This window comes from Lissotriton helveticus, chromosome 9 (assembly GCF_964261635.1).
Source record: "Lissotriton helveticus chromosome 9, aLisHel1.1, whole genome shotgun sequence".
Lineage (NCBI taxonomy): Eukaryota > Metazoa > Chordata > Amphibia > Caudata > Salamandridae > Lissotriton > Lissotriton helveticus.
Genome location: NC_136070.1, coordinates 406832662 through 406858343, shown reverse-complemented (window position 1 = coordinate 406858343; position 25682 = coordinate 406832662).

Sequence of the window (25682 nt, the reverse complement as noted above, 5' to 3'; positions counted from 1 at the left end):
GTATTTTCATGTTTCCAATATGTTTTTCACACATGTTGACATTGTTATATGTTGGCTATTTGTAGTTTCTTTTCAAATGTCTTTTGTGTCACTTTACGATTTATTGCGGTCACTAGTTCGTTCACTTTCAAGTCATTTGCACTTGCGGCACACTCGTATCTATTTAGGATTCACCATGCGATGGAAGCTCCAGTTGAAGACGGCGCTTACTTCTGTATATATGTTGTTCACTACATCGTACCGCGTGATCACACTGATGTCACTACATGGATTTTTCCGCCAACTCACTCCGCTGCTCTTTAACTTGATGAACGCCGGCTGTGTCTTAAACACTATCTTTGTAAGCACATATTTAGCATCAAACTCCCGTTCTTTTTGTCTGCGGAAGCTCTTTATATTGGTATGTGATTTTGATTTGCCTTATAGGCGGCTGTATATTTGTTGAAAGAGACTCGTTTATGGTTTCTCATGTTGGTAACATGAGTCATATTTCTGGCTTTCTACTTTGGTTTTCACTCTCTGGTTAAAACGCTGTCCGCACTTCACACGTTTGCAGGAACTTAACACATTTTTACCACTTTTTACTTTTATCACTTACAAAGACTGTAGGTTTGTTTTTCACTTCAAAGCTCACTTGTTTTGTAGTACACTCTTTCTATTAATCACCACATTGTTTGTGGTTTCCATCCTTACGTGGTTTCACATGGGCTTATCTATGCACTATTTTTCATAGTGTACACCTATCGTTTTTTCCTTAGGTCACCAGTTACCCACGTTTTGCGACTTCACTCTTTACTGTATTGGGAGAGAAGGTCATATATACGCTTTTACTTCATGATACACCCTTAGGGGTACATTCTTCATGTAAGTGCTGTTACTTGTTTTCATTAAAGATATTTTCCCCTGTCGTAGGGCACAGGGATGCCCGAAATGCATCGGGATTGATGTAATATTATGTACTTGAAGTCTCGCTTCCACCTGCACGAAATTTGATATGATTGAATATCATCTTCTGATGTAAATAAACATCAACACCAGAACAGGACTGCTTATTTTGAGGACTATTTATTTGTGTTTAAATATGTACACAGGGGGACATCTCCTTATTAGGAGATGTTACTTGGTCATACATTCGTCTAACACTCTGTGGAGTAGAGAGTGAATCCCCAGTAGCACGCTACATCTGTATGACATTGGAGCACTTGGTAGTGCATGTCCGGTCCCATTTCATTGTTTCAAAATGAGGGCAAGATCATTTCTGATATTATGGGTCGAGAAATTGGGTTGACCGGATCTTCAGTTATTTTTGGCATGATCCAGGGTGGGGTGGATAATCAAATGTTCTTCAAAACCCAGAAGGCTCTCCTTTTTGTTCTGATCCTTTTGGCACAAAGAGAGTTGTGGTGTGTTAAATGGATCTTCCCTTCTCCCCCCACTGAAATTGAATGGGTTGGTTCAATACAGAGAATTTCACAACTTGATTGTGTAAATAAGCGGGTTAAGAAAAACAAAATTTTGGGATCTTTGGGACATTTGGTTTAAAACCTGTGTCTCCAGTTTCTCTCACTGAACATAGTTTCCACAAACTCTGTTGCCCCTTTTTGGGTGTCTTCTCCTAGTTACATTTTCTTATACTTGCCATTGTTTTCCCATTTTGTGTGGGGTTTACTCTCTCCTTTTTATTTAAGCAAGAAACTAAGTGGTGTGCTCAATGGTCCAATGATTACCAACTTGCTGTGCAGGCTGTGATGGTGGCGGCTCACTTTATCTCAACGCAATCGCCTGTAGAAGAGTTGATGCCATGGTCAATCCAGGAGCTTACTCTTACGACTGATCCCGGGGTAACAATTTACCCATCCTCCGGTGTGGGGTGACCGGGTTATTTCTTACCTCTTACAGGTCTGATTAGGCCCTATCTTCTTGAAATCAGTGCACCATTTATTAAATGAGGACTAAAAAACAGTAAAAAAAGAAAGTTCTTTCTTGTCATAGAGAGACAAATTCATGTGACAAAGAACATTCAATCTTCGACATATATGTCATTTGTTTTTCACATCAAATGTCCTCTTAGTCTAACATGTGTCTCTCTCTGTAAGCATCGACGCGTTTCGGTGGCTGCTAGTGTTTGACCGCCACCTTCTTCAGGACAAGAGACGATATCGTCCAAACAGAATTCGAATCTGTACATAACCATAGAAATATAAAAATATATTAAAAAAAAACGTTAACCCTTGATGTAAACAAACAGACATTGTTTATATCTAGTTGATACATCTAACCTTTCACACATTCTTTCACACAAAGGACACAAATTTAGTCTTATAATATTAAATGTAGCAGCAGTTAAATACCAGATAGGCATCTTGTGTTACTTAAAAAATAAAAAGATGAACTTGAGGAGGGAATCCTAAATATATAAATAAAAAAAACTTCCAACAACTTTTTACAGTTTTATAGTCTTATTGACTCATATTCACAAAAAAGAGCGCTCAGACTCACATCTCCATCTTGGCCCCAAGTAACAGTGCAAGGTTTATAAGTGCCTTTTTTGTGTTTCCGGATCTCTCTCATAGGGATTAGGCCAATCTCGGCTCAAAGCCAGTATAGGGGGTATACAAGAAACCTCACTCTCGTTCAGACACCTTGGATTCTAACGCTCTAAATAGAATACAGATATCCTAGTGGTTCCCAAACTGTGCGCCGTGGCTCCCTGGGGAGCCATCAAACCTAGCCAGGGGAGCCACGTACTAACCACTATAATGCATTTAATGTAGAAGGGTCTGTTGGCTTGAGTTAAACTAATTAGACTTAAATGCATCATGTTGATGATTTGTAAGTGACATACATAAAGCTGTAAACATAGTGCTTAATTGATGGCATGTCGAGGGAGATGACCTCCATATTTAACTGGATCCCCACATTCCAACACTCCCAAAGTAAGCGGAAGATGCCTGATTAATTTTGTTACACTCGTTAATAGTTTTTTTTTTCAAATGTATTTTACTCCAATGCAAGTTATCAGGAAACTACAGTTGCCCTGTCTATTAAACACACTTAGGGGTCTATTAGGATCTAGGGTGGATTGCCACCGCCCACATGGCGGTGGCGATCTGCCCTACATCCTACCCCACCCGCCACCCATTTCCCACCGCCATATTAGGATGATGGGGGAACCCCGGTGGTCGGAAAGACTGTCCGCCGGTTTTCCGCCGGTGGCGGTGTCTGCTAGACACCGCCATCTATATTAGCATGGGAGCGGGAAGCAGCCTTTCCGTGGTGGATGCAGATTTTGCTTTTGCGGGCCTGTTGCAGGCCCACAGGGTACAGGGGGTGCCCATGGGGGGTACCTATGGTACCCAAGGCATTGTCATGGACATGGTGGCAGGCAACTCGTGGTGCCTGTCACCTTGTGCATGACGATGCACACAGTGGACCGCGGTGCTGTGAGCACCGCCCGCCACAATGCTGGTAATGGAGGATGCCACTACCACAGTGGCGGTGGCATCCTAATCACTGGTGCAGGACCGCCGCACCACTGGCGGGCGGTCCCAGCAACGCTAGGGTGGCAGGCGGGTTTCGTCCGCCATATTAATAGGACCCTAAGTTTTGATAAGTTTTGACATCTGTACTTTCAGGACAGATTTATTTCAGTAAACACACATTTCCAGACAGGCCTGCTCTCTCCTTGAGCACAAGGAAGTAAAACACCATATACGGCATAATGCCAACACTTGGAAGCAAGAAAGAGGGATGTTGAAAAAAACAAAGGAATTTATTTTACTTCCAGTGATTTGGAGGCAATTTTAGGGAGGAAACAGCAAAAATAAAGTTGTAGGAGGTTTAACAAATCATGAGTCACCCTGCTGAGACAGGTGTGTTGGCATGTGTGACATGGGTAGGAATGGAAGTGCATGCATATATTCTTCAAGCGCAGAAACACTTTGGCAATGGGCCTACATGCATAGAGGTTCTATCTAGAACTGTAAGTGGGACAAAAAAGTTTCAGAGGGTATTCTAAAAAAGGCATGAACCAAGAAGCGGGACTAGGAATATTTTATAAGCGGCACCACCTTAGTATTATGAAACACCCTGTGTATATGATTATAAAACCTTCATCAGTTTCATCCCAATTATTTTCAGGGAGAAAAATGCAAGTAATCCCAAGGCTGGGCTTACATCCCCCCACCTTCCCAAAAAAGTAACAGTTGGGTGCCACGAGCAATGACCAATGGGTCAAGGGAGCCGCGGGTCAAACAAGTTTGGGAACCACTGCAGATATCCTATCAGATATAAAGTTATTAGAAAACCAATTTATAGGAGGAATATTATATTTTTATAAAAACTGATTTATCCATTACCACCAATTTCTATACTTCAGGTCCCAATAAATAGGGGAACTTCATGCATTTGAATCTTTAAGCTGGAGAGATAGTAAATAACGCAAAACGTACAGATCTCTTTTCTGTCTTATCATCCCCAGCTAGTATCTCATATAACCCTGGGCGTAGCACTTCGCTACGCCCATGGAGTGGGCGTAGTGTTGCCTACTGCGCCATTTGCAAAGTAGGCGTAGCAGGCCACACTACGCCCACTCCGTGGGCGTAGCGAAGTTGCCCGCCACCCGCCTCCCTCCCGCCCTCCCTAAATACTTAAATAATGATTTTAAAAACAATAAACACCACTTACCTTGTCGGCTGCGTCTCCGGGGCTCCCTCTGGTAACCGCGCCGCCATCATGGATAGTAATGCGCATGCGCATTTCTCACGAGAAATGCGCATGCGTGGGCGGCCGCGCATGCGCATTAGTATCCAAGATGGCGGCGCGGTTACCAGAGGGAGCCCCAGAGACGCAGCCGACAAGGTAAGTGGTGTTTATTGTTTTTAAAATCATTATTTAAGTATTTAGGGAGGGCGGGAGGGAGGCGGGTGGTATTTAGCGAGGGCGGGAGGGAGGCGGGTGGCGCGTAGTGGGGCTACGCGAATTGCGTAGGTGGATGTAGTTTCTGGTCCACTTCGCGTAGTTACTATTAATGATAAACCTGATTACCTTTATAGTTTCATTTTTTAGGAATTATTGAAGAACTTCGTCTCTAATTTTCTCCATATATGAGGTAAGAAATATTACTTTATGTTTTATCGACAGGACCTCATATCCCTTTTTATGAGAATCGTTTCCAATCAGAAAAAATAATCGTAAGAATACCCATGTTTTAACATTCGTTTTATATCTTGTTGTACCTCTCATCTAAAACTTGTACTAATCCTATAGTTATCCAGACTAATTGCACTTGCAGAACAAAAATAAATTAGGCTGTTACGAGGCATAGATTATTTTCCTCCCTTTTTTCCAACCATCACCTTTTATTAAAAAAAACTGGTACTAATCCTGTAATTGTCAAGACTAGTTGTTCCTGCATAACAGAGTGATTTAGGCTGTTTAGAGGCATCGGTTATTTGCCTCCCATCCGTTACCTATCGCCTAAACCCACATCCATAATATATGCCACAATACTTTCATACTCGCCAATCCCGCCCAATACCACATATTGAGCTGGGATCTTAATAAGTATCATTGCATTTCTTTCACAATAGTGCACAGCCTCTACATACTCAGTTATCCTGCTCGTACCAGAAAAAAAAAACTACTGTCTTTTCTAATGGGCAAACTCCATCTCACTATATGCTAGTAGCATGTTGTACTGTCTCTTACCTTCAAACTGCACTCATACACAGTAAAAATGCCTCAGTTGCTTCCAGAATCGTAGCCGAATGTGCGAACAGAGGCTTTTTAAATCTAAAACCCATATCATGTGATACTCTACATTAGTTTACATCCGTATCTACCAGGAAGTAAAACGCATTGGTCTATTTCCTATAAGAGAGATCCGGAAACACAAAAAAGGTACTTATAAGCACAGCACTGTTACTTGGGGCCAAGATGGAGTTATGAGTCTGAGCGGTCTTTTTTGTGAATATGAGTCATTAAGACTATAAAACTGTAAAAAGTTGTTGGAAGTTTTTTTTTATATATTTAGGATTCCCTCCTCAAGTTCATCTTTTTATTTTTTAAGTAATGCAAGATCGCTATCTGGTATTTACCTACTGCTACGTTTAATAATATAAGACTAAATGTGCCATTTGTGTGAAAGAATGTGTGAAAGGTTAGATGTATCACCTAGATATAAACACTGTCTATGTTTGTTTACATCAAGGATTAACAGTTTTTTTTAAATATATTTTTATATTTGTATGGTTATGTAAAGATTCAAATTTTGTTTGGGAGATATTGTCTCCTGTCCTGAAGAAGGTGGCCGTCAAATACAAGCAGCCACCGAAACGCGTCAATGCTTACAGAGAGAGACACATGTTAGACTAAGAGGACATTTGATGTGAAAAACAAATCAAATATATGTAGAAGAGTGAATGTTCTTTGTCAGATTAATCTGTCTCTCTATGACAAGAAATAACTTTCTTGCAGGTTCTCCCAATATTGCACTGAATTGTGGGTTTTTTAATGTATGGTTTTTGTGCATTATAAATTGGATAATTTGTTTTTATCTTTGAAGAGCTTTAACTGTATGGAAAATATATTCTATGTGTGAGCACAAGTTGGTTAATTTTAATAAAATATTTGTATATATAATTGTTAAGCACTTGATTCTTTGATGGTAGGGGTGTTATGTCTTGGTGATGTGTTTATTTGGTTGAGTGTATAATTATTGGTGTTACCCAAAGGGGACTATTTTTCAGACTCAGGTCTAATTGGTGCCCTACTCCTTTGGTGATAAGGGACCCCTCTCATTTATTTGAGATATATCTGAACAACCTTTATGGTTGGAGAGTGTCCATTTCCTTTGGGTTTAGCAATGACCAGTTTAACAAAATCATTAATGCTAAAAATGGTAATAAGATCACAGTAATGACGGGAAGAGGAGAAAATTGGGGGAAGTTAGTGAATCTAAAGAAAAATTTGATTCGAACAGAAGCCCATGCAGACTTTTTAATAGAATATGTTAAGTTAGGAACAATCCCAATTAGACTACAGGTTCGTAATGGACCGAGTCTATTTGTTGAAAATAAAAACGAATTAGAAACTTGGACCCACATTTCAAATAGATGTAGCCGGGATTGGATGCTCCTCATCATAGAGACATGAATTGATTGCCATTGAGAAAGAAGAGATAGAGGAATTAGAGGCTGAATTGAGGAACAGCACAGCCCTAGATGAAGCAAAGAAAAAACTTGAGTAGATAAATAGGGATGTCAAAAGATACAGAGATTATCTCATTAATAAGAAGACTTATAAGCTTAAGAAAGATATGAGAAGATTTAGTTATGAATCTGCTTACCCATATCTGAAAGAAAACTACTACCAACAGATAAATTACCAAAGTTAGTAAAGACCTGCCAATAGACCAATGGATACACGAGGTAGGAAACAAGTGACATTCTCTGACACATCGGGGTCAAGTAGTGAAGATGAAATATATAACTAGAGAAGATAACACTAATAGAGGTAACTCTAAAGAGTATGTTTTTTTTAGACCATAGACCCACCAGAGGGCACACATACAATGGAAAGCAAGGGAGAGTTCAACAGATGTGGGGCCCTCCTCCTCCACAACAAGAATATCTACGGACTTGTTTTTTGACTTGTTTAATCCTGTGGGGAGAGTACAGAGGTATTTAGGAGCACATGGGGAGTGACCAGTAAAAAAAAAAAAGGGGGGCCATAATGGGCAAACCGCAGAAAGAGGGTGAGGAGCCCTCAAAACAGAATAAAACAGATTTGGCTCCTCCTCGTTTGAATACAAAAACACGCCTCGCCCTAGCTAGGAAAGCTGCTCAAAAAGCAGCCAGAAATAAAGAGAAAGACAGAAGTAAAGAGAAAAATAAAGAAGAAAATTCCGCAGAAGATACTCTTCCTGAATCTTCTGAGGACGAAGGACATCCATCATCTTCCTCGTTAAATGGCACAGAGCCCAAAAAAATAGCCACTTTGGATAAATCTCCAACCTCCAAGTCAGCATCATCGTTGGTTACCTCGTTGGTTACCTCCCCTCTAATAGTCTCAGAGTCTGCGTCTGCGTCTCCTGACTTGGAAGGGAAGAAAACAACCGGATCTGGCAGTTTGGAAAGTAAGAAGGATTACCCTCTTTTTGCAAAGAAAACTACTCCAAAATCGTCCATCCATCAGGCTCCGATGGCTCCTATCTTCCAGGAGGAGTCTGCTTCTTCTGTGTCATTGAAGGGTGCTGGTTCATCCGGTTTATCTTCGACATTGCTTCTCGAGCAGAGCCCGGAGTCTTCACTCGCATCCCCAGTACAATCCTCACAAACTGTGTCAGAGGAGTTGACAGCGAATGGGATCTCGGCCCAGAGCTCCTCCCAAAACTTAAGAGTACAAGAGGGTGTACAGATATCAACAGGAGAGGAAGCTCAGCAGAACATCAATAAAAGCCCGAAAGCTATGAACATAGATCCTAAGATGGACGAAACAGACTTATCTGGGACTGAATTTAGATATCAAATGGATATCCGTGAAATGTTAAATTTGATTCTGGACGAAATATGCGAGATAAAGCATAACCAACAAGTAGAGATAGCTACTCTCCACTCCAGAATGGATAAATTTGAGGAATCTATGTTGGTATTTCCCAATAGACTACAGGAAGCGGAGACTAGGATCGCAGTCCTCGAAGATAAGGTGAATTTGGTAATGGAGGAATCTAGGGAATCGGCTAAGAAGAAGGTCACGCTGGAGCACAAACTTGAAGAACTTGAAAACCACTCGAGAAGGTCAAATCTGAGAATAGTAGGGGTTCCGGAAGGAGTGGAAGGCTCCGATACTATCCAATGGGTCTCCTCCTTCATTCTACAGAAAGTTCTTCCCGAGTTTGAGGGAGATTTGACAATTACAAGGGCTCACCGGGTGCCAGCGCAACGCTTCGCAAATTCCCCTTTTCCTAGAACGATACTTTTAAACTTTGCTGATTTTAGGATCAAAGAAAAGATTTTGTCCAAGGCCTATCAACAACGTCAGTTCCCGGTGTCAGAAACAATAAAATGCAGAATCTGCCCAGATATGACTGCGGAGGCTGCCAAAAGGCGTAAAGAGTTTGTTAAGAACCTGCATTTATTTAAGGCTAATGGCGCCCAAGCATCGATTGCTCAGCAATCAAAATTGAAGGTTCTGGTCAAAGGGAAATTCTATATGTTTTCTGACATTGAAGATGCACATACCCTCCTTAAGGAGATCTCTGCTAGTGCTAATGTGTGAAAAAGGAAAAAAAAATGCTTTCTCTAATAGTATGCTTGATCGATCTAAATAAATAAATAACTAGAATGAAGGGGCGGTCCAGGGTTAATGGGTCGCATTAGGGTGTAGCAAGAAGACACCCAAAGAAGATAGAAGAGGGAGGAATGTGGGCTGCGTGGAAGGGGGGGGTGGCTCCACATTCAGAGGGGGGGCGAGGGTGGGGGGGGTAATCGCAGCAAAAAGGAACAAGTGCAGCAGGTTGTGTAGTGCGATTTCTATTTGGTACGGAATATGCAGAAGATTTTATAAGCTTTTAGATGAAATATAACTGAAGTGTTATCCTGTCCATAAATGCGAACGGTTTGCTTAATAAGCAGAAATATGGGGCCTTACTAAAATGGGTAATAACTCTTAATCCGCAGGTGGTCTTTTTCCAGGAGACGCATCTTAAGACAAATACCCCGAAGTTGTTTTTGCCGAGATACTTTTCTCATGGGTTTTTCTCCTCAGCAGGGATAGCCCAAAGGGGTGTTGCGGTATATTTTGCAAGAAACCTCCCCTGGGAAATCCTTCAGGTTCAGAGAGATTCTAGAGGCAGATGGCTTTGGGTTGTAGCAAAGCTGTTGGGAAAAATGTTTAACTTTGTGAATTACTATGGCCCCATCCTTGATGATACTTCGGGCTTGCTGGAAAATCAGTGAGATTCTAAGGGGCACCCCAGGGCAAATCATAGTAGGAGGAGACTTCAATTACATCCAGGATTTGGGGAGGGACACTTCCAATAAGAACAAAAAACAATTAAAACCTAGGACAAAAGGTATATTTGAAGCACTCCTGTCAGAATACCAACTGCGGGATGCTTGGCGTTCTTGGAATCTAGATAAGGAGGCATATACTTGCTATTCTAACAGGTTTCGATCAGCATCCAGATTAGACTTTATTTTAACTTCCAGATCACTTCAAATCACTAGAACCTTGATAGGATGCAACCCTTTTTCGGATCATGGGAGGGTTGAAGTAGAGTTTATGATAGGAGGAATGGAAGGGGAGCGCCCCAGGTGGCAACTGGATCGCACTCTTCTTCAGAATAAGGATTGGGTTGCAGGGTTCAAAGAGTGGGTGATCGAATTTTTCTCAGTAAATAATAATTCAGCTGAACCCTTCTCTGTCTGGGGAGCGTTTAAAGCAGCCGCCAGGGGTCAGATCATCGCGTTTTCCAGTAATAAGGCAAATAATCGCAAGCATAAAATATCTGCTCTTCAGAATGCTGCAGAGAGGGAATATGCTCTAAAGATCAATCAGCAGCCAAATCAATGGGAGCAGGCTAAAGCTATGTTAAGGGATTTTTTTACCTTAGAAGAGATAAATAGTTCTAGGGCCTTTCAGCAAAGGGTCTACGAAGAGAGTCAATTGGCGGGGAAGCTTTTGGCTGACTCTGTTAGAAAGAAACAAGAGTCATCCTTCATTTTAAAAATTCGAGATTCTCAGGGTGGAGTAGAAACTCAGAGTGAAGGAATTGCTAAGGTATTTCTGGATCATTATGAAAGTATTTACTCCACGGAATACCAGGTGGAGGATATAATGATCCAGGAATATTTTGCTAGTATAGAAATTCCCCAAATCTCCAATTCCCGAAGTAATCAAATCAGGGATGAAATAAGTACTATCGAAATTCACGAGGGTATAAGGGCAACATCGGGAGCAAAGGCTTCCGGACAGGATGGGTTCCCTATCGAATTCTATAAGGTATTTACTAAGGAACTTGAAGAACCTTTAAAAAATCTATTTAATTACATCAGATTAGGAGGAAAGGTCCCCCCAGAATACAAAGAATCTACAATTATTAGCTTTGTTAAAAAGGAAAAAAATCCAGAAGATGTGAACTCCTACAGGCCGATCAGCTTACTGAATTCGGATTACAAGTTATTGATGAAAATTTGGGCGCAGAGATTTGTTTTAGCAGCTCAGGAGGTAATCCATCACGATCAGACAGGTTTTATTGCGGGTCGGTATATGGCAGCCAATACAGAATTTCTAATACAGGCTCTAGATTTTTTTAATATAAATTCAACAGCTGCGTGTATTTTAATGATTGATGCAGAAAAAGCATTCGATCTAGTTAATTGGTCTGCACTTTTTTTTTCACTGGGTCAATTTGGATTCCCTGCTTCAATTATACAAATGATAAATAATATCTATGAAGGGGCATCAGCCCAGATAATTATTAATGCTAAACATGCTGGAAAGATTAAAATTAATCGGGGAACAAGGCAAGGATGCCCATTGTCCCCCTTGCTTTTTACTTTTTTTATCGAACCTTTAGTAACAAGAATAAGAAACAACATTGCTATTTTTCCACCCATCGTCGGGATGTCCAAATTAAAATTGTTCGCCGACGATATTATCCTATATTTGGCTCCTGAAAAAGAAAACATCATGAGTCTTATGAAGGAGCTTAAGGATTATGAAAAAATAGGGGGGTATAAGGTGAACGAAAAAAAAACGGAAGTTCTTGTTTTAAACACAAGTATAGATTTTCTTCCGATTTATCTTCAGCACCAAGCAGAAAAAAGGGACCCGATTAGATACTTAGGTATGTGACCAGTGATTATGACAAACTCTTTTCCTTGAATTATACTAAAATGAAGATTAAAATAAGGAATCTGCTGGATCGATGGTGTTTGCTCCCACTGTCATTGATTGGTAGAGTGTCACTAATCAAAATGATTGTATTGCCATTGCTCATATTCTTATTTAGCAATATTCCAATTAAAGTTAATACTGTTTTTTTTAATGAACTCGAAACTATGATGCAAGGTTTTATTTGGAATAAAAAAGCTTCAAGAGTCAAACTTTCAGTAGTTCAACTGGCGATTGATCAAGGTGGTTTGGCTCTCCCCCATTTTAAGACATATTATGATGCAGCCTTTTTCGATATTGTGGCAGGACTATTAAGGATTAGGCAGACAAGAGATAATTTTTTCCTGGAAAAAATGATACAGGAAGCAGGTTCTCAAATTCCTATCTTTTTAAAAACCACTAAGCTCCCCAAGAAATCTAGATATAAGACACTAAAAGTGTATACAGCAAGATTACTGCTCCTTTTTAAAAAACATGGCTCTAACGGCTCCAATTATTTGAGTTTGTCTGAATGTGCCAAAATGGGTCTTAAGATATCTTTGAATCATCTGAAAGATTGGGAATTTTCCGGGTTTAGGGAATTAAGACATTTATCTGTACAAAATAAGGTAATTAGCTGGCAAGAGATCTTAAATAGAATGAAGAATTCCAGGCGACTTATGTTTTTAGAGTATTTACAAATGGTTTATTTTATTAGAAGAGAGATAGGTGGCCTGTTCATCTCTCCCTCTGCGTCGATAACAGCTTTGTACGGGGATAAAAATAAAGGCATAGGATTTTGGTATAAAAAGCTCTATTTTGCCAGCTCTTCTCCTATAATTGAGAGACATCTAGAGAAAATAAGCCTCTTGACACAATGTTTTCTTACAGATAAGGATTGGGAGCTATTGTGTCACCTGGGTAATAAAGCACTCCGGGTGGCCAATTACAAAAAAAATTGTCTTTTTTATCACGTTGGCTCGCGTATTACACCCCGGAGGCCCTGGAGAGAATGTTCCCAGAAGTTGTGAACAAGTGTTTTAGATGTAAAGCCATGGGACAGGGAGGATGGTGTCATATCTTCTTTTCCTGTCCGAAGTTGGACTCTTTTTGGAAGGAGATATTCGTAGATATGGAGCTGGCAACTGGGAAAGTACTACTGCCGGAGGCAGAGGTGGCCTTGTTTGGCATATGCAAAGAGAGGAGCAGGTTTGATAAAACAGAAGAAGTATTCATTTTCATTTCTTGTGTAGTTGCACGGTCTTTAATCCTTCAGAACTGGAAATCTGGGGTGATTCCATCACATCTGCAATGGTTCAACAAAATGAGTAGAACATGTAATTTTGAAAGAGCTTATGCAGGTAGGGTAGGAGCCATTGCAAGATTTGAAAGAAATTGGAAATATTTTGAGAATTTGGAATTGCTGAAAGAAGGATGATAAGAAGGGAGAGGGGAATGTGATTTTTTATTTTATTTTGTGTGTGTATTATTGCTGCTTTATAATAATAAGCTGTGGTTGCACTTTATTGCAGTAACGCACTTTAAAAATTGCACTTTATTGGATTATATCTCCTTTGGGAGTAGCACTTTATTGCAGTTTTTGCACTTTGTAGCAGTGATACGGTTCAATAAAAATGGTTTTTGCAAGTTTTTATAATGGACCCTTTCTCTTTTAATCCTGTCTTTTTAATCTAATTTTATCTCTTGTAAACTGTCTGGAAATTATCTGATTGTTGAGAAATTTTGATGTGAATAATGTCTTTGTTATTTAATTCTGTACCAATGATTTTATTTTATAAATTCCTACTGCCTTGTTCAATAAAAAAAAAAAAAAAAAAAAAAAGAATATCTACGGACGAGGAATCAAAGATACTGGCGTCCGATTGAGCACCAGTAATCAACTTGTCTAGTAGAATATTCACCAATATAGAAATTAGTGTGATGGCAAAAGGTTTAAGTTTTGCCCCTTCAACTCATATTAACAAATATCAATTGGAAGAAGATTTGTAATCATTCTTCAGGAAAGTAAGATTAAAAAGATTTTTTGAGGGTCAACCTAAAAAAGAAACAAACAATAGGTCTGGCATGAAACCAAAATCTTCCTTCATGACATCTCTGGCGATGGTTGGAAAAAATCCTGAAGTTTTTGAAAAGGCAGTAAAGAGTGGAATTCATAAAATCTTATCTGAAAACCTTAGACCTTTCACGCACAATATGAGCAGAGAGAAATGCCTTAATGTCATTGAAAGAAGACTTAAGTCTGACAATAAAACCTCCTGACAAAGGCGGGGTGTCGTGGTTTTTAATACTAGTGACTACGAGGATAGAATAGTGGAGATGTTGATTGTTGAGGAACACTACGAACCTGTTCAAGGAAGTAGACTTACCACCTTAGCTAGGGACTGTTTAAAGCTATTGACTGATGTCAAAGGAAAAAACTGGACATATGAGGAAGAATTCAGATTTTCACATAACACAGACCATAGGATCCACACGCTTTATGGATAACCGATAATACATCATAATTACGAAAATTCTCTCATGAGGCCCATAGTTAGTAGTATAAACTCACTGATGGAGCCTTTAAGTGAGTACTATTCAGTGGACTTAGATCATATGTGAGGGACTCTTCTCACATTATCTCTCTAATTGAAGTGAAACGGTTTGATGGGGAGACTCAGTGTCTAGTTACTCTGGACATTGCGTCTCTCAACACAAACATCCCTCAGGACGCTACAGTAGCTGTCATTCGAAGAGGCATTAATGATCTAGACCTGGAAGGAGTCAACAAAGAATTTATAGTTGAATGCACCAAGATGGTTTTAAAAAATAATATTTTTTTATTCAAAGACTCACTCTTCAAATAAAAGAATGGGACCAGCATGGGTTCCACCTGTGCCCCAAGCTTAGCATGTCTTTACATAGGCAAGTTCGAGAAGACCCATATATATAATGAAATGGCACCTTTTTTAGAAAATGTAGCGGGCTGGTACCACTATATAGATGATATTTTTTTCATTTGGGAAGGTGACATCGAACTGCTAGAGCAGTTTCTGCTTTGGTTGAATATAGGCGGCCCCAATCAAAGATTTACATCTCAATGCAGTAGATCGGAAGTGGATTTCTTGGATATTAATATTAAAGTGAAGGATGGGGCCTTGGAGGTGGAATTATTCACCAAACCTATGGCCAAAAACACCTTTCCACTTTTCGAGCTTCCGCCCCAAGTCACAAAGGGATAACCACCCCTTCAGCCAAGTTCTTCCATTGCGAAGAAATTGTAAGAATATTGGATATTTTTATAAACATGCTGAATCCATAAAAAAGAAATTTAAGTATAGGGGCTACCAAAAAAATTATTTCACACTCTTGTAAATGAGCAAGGTTCTATGACAGAGAAAGTATGCTAAATAATGCTTGTCATAGGAAGAAAAAAATGAAGAAGATAGTCTTTGTAAGCAATTTTTCCCAGATAAGCAACAGAATTAAAAATTTAATCAACAGTAATTGCCATACTGTTAATGATGAAGAGGAGAATAAATTCGAAAGACCTCTCTTTGAAATAAAAAAGAATAAGAATTTGAGGAATGAACAGGTTCACACTTATAGGGAGTGCACCCGGAATGCCCAGAGAACATTAGACAATAAATCAGCCATTGGCAATGTTAAGTGTGGCAATTGTAATATATGTGGTCTCTGTATTGAGTCTAGGTCCTTGGAACATAATGATTGCCACATACAATGTAGGACCCTTATCAACTGCAAGAGTAAAAATATAGTGTATCTCCTGCGGGGCCCATGTGTCATGGCTACATGGGAGATACGAGTAGGGTATTCCGAATAAAATTACAAGGGCATAGGTCTGCCATTAGAATCATTTTCTTGAAATGGGACATAGTGATTTAGATATTGCCTGGTTCATTTTGGAGAAAATTAGCATGGTAAGCGAGAGGGGAATATTGACCTCAAACAAAAACCCAGAGAACAGTGGTATATTTATTGGCGTAATACTTTTCGGAATGGCCTTAATTCGAAAGAGGAATAGGAACACCTAGTGGGGGACATATAATGAAATAACTGTACCAGAAGGATACAAAAGATGAGAATGAGATTTATAGTATCTGGATGACTAACTTAAGACAGAGATGTCATGTTCGGAAGGTGCAGGGAAATCTGAAAATGTCACATCTCTAATGATTTCAAGTTGTTTACCATTGCTTATGAGAAATTAAAAGAGGAATAGAACTAAGGAAAAGGAAAAAAAGGTTTTTAGAACAATCTGGACCACATTGCATGATTTTTCATATTGATTTAGAAGTATATATCTCCACATAAATTAGAGTTTTTTGCCATCTATTATAAGAAATTAAAGGAGGAATAGAACTAAAGAAAAGGGAATAATAAAAAAAACCTTTTTTTTAAATAGAACAACCTGGATTATATTGCGTGATTTATTCACACTCATTCAGAAGTATATGGAATGAATTAGGGAAAGATGGCTGCAAGAGCAATGATTACAAACGAGGCAAGGTGTGTTTTACTTCCTGGTTGATACGGATGTAAACGCTAATGTCACTGATGTAGAATATCACATGATACGCGTTTTAGATTTTAAAGGCCTCCGTTCGCACATACGGCTAAGATTCTTGACAGAACAGAGGCATTTTTACCCCGTATGAGTGCAGTTTGAAGGTCAGAGACAATACAGCATACCGCTAGCATATAGTGAGATGGAGTTTGACCATTAGACAGGACGATAGTTTTTTTTTTCTGGTAAGAGCGGGATAACTGAGTATGTAGAGGTTGTGCACTGCTGTGAAAGACATGCAATGATACTTATTAGGATCCCAGATCTATATATACGTTTTTGGGTTGGATTGGCGAGTACGAAAGTATTGTGGTATATTTTATGGATGTGGGATTAGGCGATGAGTAAGGATGGGAGGCAAATAACCAATGCCTCTAAACAGCCTAAATCACTTGGTTTTGCAGGCACAACTAGTCTTGCCAATTACAGGATTAGTACGAGTTTTTTTTTAAATAAATGGTGAAAGGTGGCAAATGGGAGGAAAATAATCTATGCCTCGTAACAGCCTAATTTATTTTTGTTATGCAATTGCAATTAGTCTGGATAAATATAGGATTAGTACTAGCTTTAGGTGAGAGGTACAACAAGATATAAGAAGAATGTTAAAACATGGATATTCTTACGATTATTTTTTCAGATTGCAAACGATTCTCATAAAAAGGAATATGAGGTCCTGTCGATAAAGCAGAAAGTAATATTTCGTACCTCGTAGATGGAGAAAAAGAAAGACAAGGTTCTTCAATAATACAAATTAAACTATAAAGGTAATCAGGATTTTCATTAATAGTAACAACACTGTATGAGATACTAACTGGGGGTGATAAGACAGAAAAGAGATTTGTACTTTATACAGTCAGTCAATTTCACTTTATTCGGTTAAAGTACAAAACCATAAAAGCATACTATAAAACAGTTTTTCACAATGAATAAAAAACCATGATTAAGAAAAACGATTAAAAACAATACCATAGACATATTTACAAATAAAACCATTCATGCTTAATTCATCTTGGGACTACATTGCAAAAAACATACAAGATTTCATGGTATTAGTTCAATCTCTTTAGGATTCTAACAGCAGCAGCAAGGAAGTTGGCAATATTAAAAATGTCCCAGACATTTGTCAGCATTTGGAGGTAAAGTAGGGCTGGACTAGCTTGCATGAAACCCTTGTTAGCTAGGATTGGGATAATAAAGCGCTTCCTGATATCAGTGAGGTGGTCACAGAAGAACATAAAGTGCAGGGTATCCGGCTCAGAAAAATTGTCACAAGAACAGACCCCGAGGTCATCGACCCTCTTCCAGCCTGGCTTATCACCGATCAAACAATGAAGTTGGTTCAATCTAAATCTTGTCAATAGGAAACGGTGATTAGGATTTGTGACGATAGCCAGATATGGTTCCATATGCGGTGTAGTTATTCGCAACTGGTGCGCCCTTACGGTTGCCTTACCCAGCTCTCTATCTTCTCTATCTGTGGTAGCAATACGGTGGTATGCATCCTTAGCCCATTTTATGTCTGCCTTAGATAGTTTATCTGGGTTATTATAAAGTTCTGGTATACCCAGCTTATGCGAGAGCTTATGAACATAGATAAGCCAAGGAATACAGTGCCCGTAATCGAGTGCCATGCAATCTTTCAGGATTTTATGATTTAATGTTAGGTCTGGGTTTAGCCAGGTCGTTATCCATTTCAGGAGCGGGGCTACTGCCATTGCGTCTTCCACAAAGCCGATTCCGCATTCCTGATGGACAATATAGTTGGATGTTGATTGCGGGAGAGATAGCAAATTTTTTAGGAACCTGTCCTCAACTGCCTGGATCGCCTTAACATTTTTAATGCCCCACAAGTCTGCCCCGTACATTGCAAGTGAAAGGCACTTTGCTCTATATATTTGAAAAAGTGCCTTCATTGGACTTGCTCCCAATTTCCTGGTAAATCCTAGAACGGCCGACGTGGTCCTGAGCAAGACATTTTTTTGGGCAAGGATTTGAGTTCCCCAGGTGCCCCGGTCGTCAAATAAGACTCCTAGGTATGGGTAGTTCTCACCTTTAAATTTCTCTGCCCAATAGCCATAACATGAAATTTAGCAAAATTCACACCCAGATCTAATGATCTCATGAAGGCTGCAAAGGAATTTAAAAGTAACTGAAGTCCCATCACCGTTCTAGCTAAAAGTGCGGCATCATCTGCATATAGCAATGCGGAAATCATACGTTTCCCTGCACGGGGGATGTCCTTGCTAGAGGCAGTTAATGTATGATCTAAACTATTGATATATAATGTGAAGAGCAATGGTGCCAGTATGCAGCCCTGTCTAACGCCCAAAGTAATCGGGATCCCTTCAGTGCAGTTACCCTGTTGGTCATATCTTACAGTGGCGGATAGGTCCCTGTGCAAATCAGCTAAGAAGTGGACGATGTTTCTATCAACTCCCAAAGTTAGGAGAATAGGCCACAACTTTGACCTGTTTACTCGGTCAAAGGCCGAGGACAGGTCCATAAAGCCCAGTAGGAGTGTTCCCTTCTTTGCCACTGTATATTTTCCTATTAGCAACTGCAAATTTCAGCATTGGTCTATCGTGCCCATACCTTTTCTGAAGCCATACTGCGCTACAGATAATGAGCCCGACGCCTCCAGCCAACCAGTTAATTGGCTGAGCACAACCCTTCCTAATACCTTTACAGAGGAGTCTATAAGTGATATCGGACGATAACAACTTGGGTCCCCTCTGTTGCCTTTCTTGAAAATTGGTACTATTACTGATTTTGCCCATGTATTTGGCAAGCCCAATTGACAGGCGTTTACAAACACGTTGTACAGAATTTTTGACCATGTCTTGATGTCTGATTTAAAAAGGTCTACCGGAACCCCATCTGGTCCCGGGGCCTTGTTGCTCATCATTTGAGTTATCGCTAATAATACATCTGACTCTGTAAAGGACAAAGCGTATTTTTCAATTTTAAAAATAGGGTCTGCAGGATTTCGTTCACCCTCATATACCTGCTTAAAATGTCTATGCCAGCCTTCCTCCTGTATCCCGCAATCAAGCTCGCTGTTTTTTGTATCTTGAAAGAAGGGCTTGTTTACCACCGCCCAAAATTTGGCACTATTTTTCACCACATCAACAGACAGGAGCTCATTCCAAGCATCCTCCCTAATTTCCTTTTTTCTCTTTTCTAGTGTCTCTTTATATGGTTTCCTAAGAGAGGCGATCTTTGATTTATTGGGGGGTACGGATTTCAATGCTGCCAGCAACTCACGGTGGCCTGCTGAGCAGTTGTGGTCGAACCACTTCTCCCCTGTCCTTTCCCGGCCCTTGCCTAAGATTTTTAGGTCACAGCTGATCTGATTACAGATGGCAGTGTAGGCCTCCAGGACCTCGTGGTCTAGTTTACCATCTGTAAGGCAAAGGGAAATGTCATGCCCAACCTTTGCTCGTGAATTTTCGTGAAACTCTTTGGGGACCACCCGGCACCATTTTAATCGTCAGGCCTGGTCAATGGGTCTGATATCTAACTTGGCAGCTGTTATATGTATTTTGTCCGCTTTCTTTAAATTGTCGTACAATAACAGCGTTTCCGGATTATGGTCGCTGTGAATTGACCAGGAAACACTGTATTGGGTTACCCTGCTTTCCACAGCGGTGTTTACAAAAATATAATCAATGGTCGATCCCTGACCATTTCCTTTAAAGGTTGGAATTTCCCCCCTTAATTGTCTTGGGGAAATCAGGTCATTACCCACCAACAGTTCCTCCAAATATGTCCCCGCTGGGGTATGCTCAAAGTGTAAGTTCTCATGCTCCGCAGATCCCAAATAGTCCCAAACATAGCAGTTTTTTTTACAGGAATGGACATTAAAATCACCCATTACTATAACCGAATAACAACTTGCAATATTTTTGCTATATGAATCTAAAAAATCACGGAGAATGACTAAGTGTTCATTAAAATAAGCCTTATCAAAGGAATTATAGAAATTGACTACAGGCCAAATACCAGCAGCTTTACTTTAAATTTGGACAGCCAAACAGTAGGGTGTTCCTGTTTCTACCAAGGTATAAGTTCCCTTAATTTTCAGGGAAATTAAAGTTAAGAGCCCTCCCTTCGCCCTACCCATGGGGGATACTACTGCCGGTGACCAAAACGCAGCGTATCCATCCAGGAGAAAGGTGTTTTTGGTGTCCCAAGTTTCTTGGAGCCCAATGATATCGCACTCTATAAGGCAGGAACTCCATTTTGGGTCATTTGATTAGGAGTTTAATCCCGCAATGTTCCAGCTAAGAAATCTGGTCCCAGCCTGAGTAGCCCCTACTGGCATACGCAGTAAAGAGGCCCCCTCAGTGGCTGCTGTCCCCCTGGATAGCGTGAGGTCATCTGTCACTGGAAAGACCAGTCAGTCATTTTCTTCAAGGTTGCTGAGGGACTCATATCTATTTTGTGTGGGAACGTAGAAGTCATTAATGACCTGTCCATTAAACTTACTTCTGGCCAGCCCATGGTGTATTAGAGTAGTTTGGTCATTTATGGGCTGCACACTAGGCTCTCTTCTAGTCAACCCCGGGGCTGGGGTAGGAGGCTAGAAGTAACCCAGTGGAAGAATGTTAATAGAATCATTATGTATCCTACATGAACCTGCCTGTCTCAATATGTGGTCCACCAGTTGGGGAGAGGAGAAATTTACCACAACACAATCCCCCGACAGGTTTTTCTTGGTTTTCCCCACCCAGGCCACCCTTCTAGCCATCTTGAAGTTCCTAAAAAGGTGTTGTCCTAGAACTGTTTTTGAATTCAAGTGATGGAGTACTTTTTTGTTTAGTGACGTCCAGTGTTCTACCCTATCGTTAGATATTTTGGGGACGTTAGCCAATATGAGGGTGTAGGGGCAGGCCTCAGGGGGGAGTAAGAGTGGTTGTTCATTTGATGGGCCATTATTTGTAGGGCCAGAACTACCCGGTGGGTCCCTAGATCTAGGGATTGCTCCTAAATGGTTATTTAGAGGCAGCGCACTATTATTAGTAGTTAGAGCAGCCTGGCCCAGAGGGGCTTTACTAGGACCTGGCTGTATTGGAATTGTATCATAACTAGGACTAACATTGCTTTTGCGTCTAACGTATGGGGCAGATTGATCTTTAAGAAGCCGCTCCTCGAGGACCTCAAGTCTGTGGTCTATCAAAACCAGTTTATCCATAACAGGGGCAAATAGCACTCGCAATCTGTCCTCCAGTAGATTTAATAGCTCTAGGTTAAGACCGCCCATGGTATCATGTGCAACATGAGTGGTACAATTAGACCCCCCCTGAATAACAGGCATGGTCACTGAGCTAGCTACTGTGTCCTGTTGGGGCCCCGACCCAGATGCAGAGTTCCCTATCCTTGCCTGTTTTGCACCGAGTCTACTGCCTTTAGGGGCACTATTGGCCTTTCTTTTCCCTGGTGGGTCCCGATTGGTGGGACAAGTAGTGGCCCTTAACTGCCTGGTGCGTGTTTTAAGAGGAGAAGGTAAGGTGCACACTGAGGGTGTACTCGGGCTAGTAACCAGTGCTGTGGCCCTATTGGGGGTGACCGTGTGTGCTTGTGGGGAGCCCTGCAATTCGTTCCCACCACTCATGGCAGGGGTATCAGCCAGTTTCGGGAATGTGGAAAAAGGCTCGGTTGAAAGTCTCCTTTCTGCAAGCTCAATCTCCTTTCCCACTTCAATAACGGCCTGTTTCAAATAGGCATCCAGAGTCCCGGTAGTCCCTACTCCCCCATTGCGGGTCACCTTACTAATGTCACTAAGCTAGGTGTTTCTACTAGTAGTGATTATTTCTCCCTCCAACACTGGGATCTATACAATTGTACACCTTGGTGGTAGTCAATTAGAGCAACAAATTGCTTAGCTTACATAAAAGTCCAAGACCGTAGTCGCAGATTACAGGGGGGTGGCCAGGCCCGGCCTCGTCTGGCCTCGGAATGGCAACAGATGGCCCGCCCTCTTCCCGGACTCAGCCCAGCGCTGCCCACGCGCGTCCCGCGACGCGGGGATGTGAGCTCAGTTTTATGCGCCTCCAGGCTCGTAGCGTACACAGGCGGCTTCCGGCCGCTAGGGCTGATGGTCTTTGTGGTCCCCAACAGCGGCCGCGTCCCGATGGAAGAGGACTGCGGCAGCGGGGAAACAGTTAGCGCAAGGTGCGGGCAAACGGACACAAGTGCAGCCACAGGAAATGCCCCCAAAAAGACAAAGGTGCCGCCAGAGAACTTCACCAGGTAGGCCCCCCACTCCGCCGGGATGTGAGCTCAGTTTTATGCGCCTCCAGGCGCGTAGCGTACACAGGCAGCTTCCGGCCGCTAGGGCTGATGGTCTTTGTGGTCCCCAACAGCGGCCGCGTCCCGATGGAAGAGGACTGCGGCAGCGGGAAAACAGCTAGCGCAAGGTGCGGGCAAACGGACACAAGTGCAGCCACAGGAAATGCCCCCAAAAAGACAAAGGCGCCGCCAGAGAACTTCACCAGGTAGGCCCCCCCACTCCGCCGGGATGTGAGCTCAGTTTTATGCGCCTCCAGGCGCGTAGCGTACACAGGCGGCTTCCGGCCGCTAGGGCTGATGGTCTTTGTGGTCCCCAACAGCGGCTGCGTCCCAATGGAAGAGGACTGCGGCAGCGGGGAAACAGCTAGCGCAAGGTGCGGGCAAACGAACACAAGTGCAGCCACAGGAAATGCCCCCAAAAAAGACAAAGGCGCCACCAGAGAACTTCGCCAGGTGGGCCAGGTACTTTATACGTTATTTTCTATATCTCCAGCTTAAAGATTCAAACGTGTAAAGTTCCCCTATTCATTGGGACCTGAAATATAGAAATTGAAGGTAATGGACAAATCGGTTATCATAAAAATAAAATATTCGTCCTATAAATTGGTTTTCTAGTAACCTTATATCCGATAGGATATCTGTATTCTTTTTAGAGCGTTAGAAACCAAGGTGTCCGAATGAGAGGGGGGTTTCTTGTATACCCCCTATACTGGCTTTGAGGTGAGATTGGTCTATTTTCTATAACAGAGATCCGGAAACACAAAAAAAGGTACTTATAAGCCTGGCCAAGATGGATATATGAGTCTGACCATTTGTTTTTTGTGAATATGAGTCATTAATACTATAAAACTGTAAAAAGTTGTTGGAAGTTTTTTTTAATATACTTAGGACTCCCTTCTCAAGTTTATCTTTTTATTTTTTAAGTAACACAAGATGCCTACTTGGTATTTAACTGCTGCTACATTTAATACTATAAGACTAAAATGTGTCCTTTGTGGGAACAAATGTGTGAAAGTTTAGAAGTATCACCTAGATATAAGCAATGTCTATGTTTGTTTACATCAAGGTTTAACTGTTTTTTTTATATATTTTCATATTTGTATGGTTATGTACAGATTCAAATTCTGTTTGGGAGATATCGTCTCTTGTCCTGAAGAAGGTGGCGGTCAACCACTAGCAACCACCAAAATGCATTGATGCTTACAGAGAGAGACACATGTTAGACTAAGAGGACGTTTGATGTAAAAACAAATCACATATTTGTAGAAGATTGTATGTTCTTTGTCAGATGAATTTGTCTCTCTATGTCAAGAAAGAACTTTCTTGCAGGTTCTCCCAATATTGCACTGAATTTTGTTTTTTTAATGTATGGTTGTTGTGCATTATAAATTGGATAATTTGTTTTTATCTTTGAAGAAGAGTTTTTAACTGTATGGAAAATATTTTCTATGTGGGACGACAAGTTGGTTAATTTTAATAAAATATTTGTATATATTATTGTTAAGCACTTGATCCTTTGATGGTAGGGGTGTTATGTCTTGGTGATATGTTTATTTGGTTGAGTGTATAATTATTGGTGTTCTGTGTGACCCATACTGGACTTTTTTTCTGACTTAGGTCTAATTGGTGCCCTACTCCTTTGGTGATAAGGGGCCCCTCTCATTTATTTGAGTAATCTGGCATTCTATAAGCTCAACATTTCTCTCAGCCCTGGGTTGTGTTTCGCAGCCACTGATGGTTTGGACTCTGCCTGTAACTTTTGATGGTGTGTTTTTTATTGCCTTTTACATTTCGCTACTGGTCGCGCACAACAACCTATTCAAAGTGGACTTGGTGCCAGGATATGGAGGTGCCTTTTAGCTGTTGGACAAACTTTCTGGTGAGTTTGTTTTGTTTGCAAAACTTCCATGGATCCTAGGTTAATAAACCGTCACTGCCCAATTTCAAAATTGTGGCACAAGCATGAAAGTGCTCATGCAGCTTACCTCGAGCTTGGAGGTACCCAGGGCGGTGGACAGTCAAAATATCGATTTTTAAATACTGAAGCACAGTTATATCGAGTCTTAAATATCGTAGGGACAAAATATCGAAATCAAGAATATCTACACTCAGAATATCGAATGTAAGTATTTTATCTATTTATTTATAAAGTTTTATATTGCGCGAACATGATCCCGAAGGATATCAGAGCGCTTTACAATTTGAGGGAAAGGAAGATAATAGTAGCAGTACAATCGTCAGAGGGGCTACCAACTTAAACAAATCACAGATGCATGTTAACCAAAAGGTTACAATCGAAAGGGACAATAAGGGTAAGATAAAAACTGTAACATAACGAGCTGGGAGGGGAGCAAGTGACTAGTACAGCAGAATAACACCAAACGCAGGACTTAGGGTGTTGGTCCATAGCATTAGAGCAGAGGATTCGAGACCCTTTTAAGGTAGAAACTTGTTCATGAGGAATCTTTTTACTTCCAATTTGAAGGCAACCTTGGAGGAGATTCTGCGTATTTCCGGTGGGAGAGAGTTCAAGATCTTTGGCGCAGAGCCGGAGAAAGCTCGGTGACACGTTCTCTTTTTGCAAAAGATTTGAGATTTAAGGAGGAGAGATTTAGCAGTCCGAGAAGGTCTGCCCCTCCGGATAATTCTAGCTTTTGCGCTAGATAACTAGGGGTTTTGATATGGAGGGCTTTGTGAGATAGACAGGCAACCTTTAGCTGAATTCTTGCTTCATAGGCCAACCAATTTAAGGATTTTAAGACTGGGGAGATGTGCTTGTTTCTTTTGGTCCCCGTGACCAGTCTGACCGCCGCATTAAGTGAAGCTCTTAGTGGGGTCAAGGTATATTTGGGGAGGCCACAGAGTGTAGCACTGCCATAGTCTAACCTCGGCATAACAAGCGCTTGGAACCACTTGCTTGAAGTCA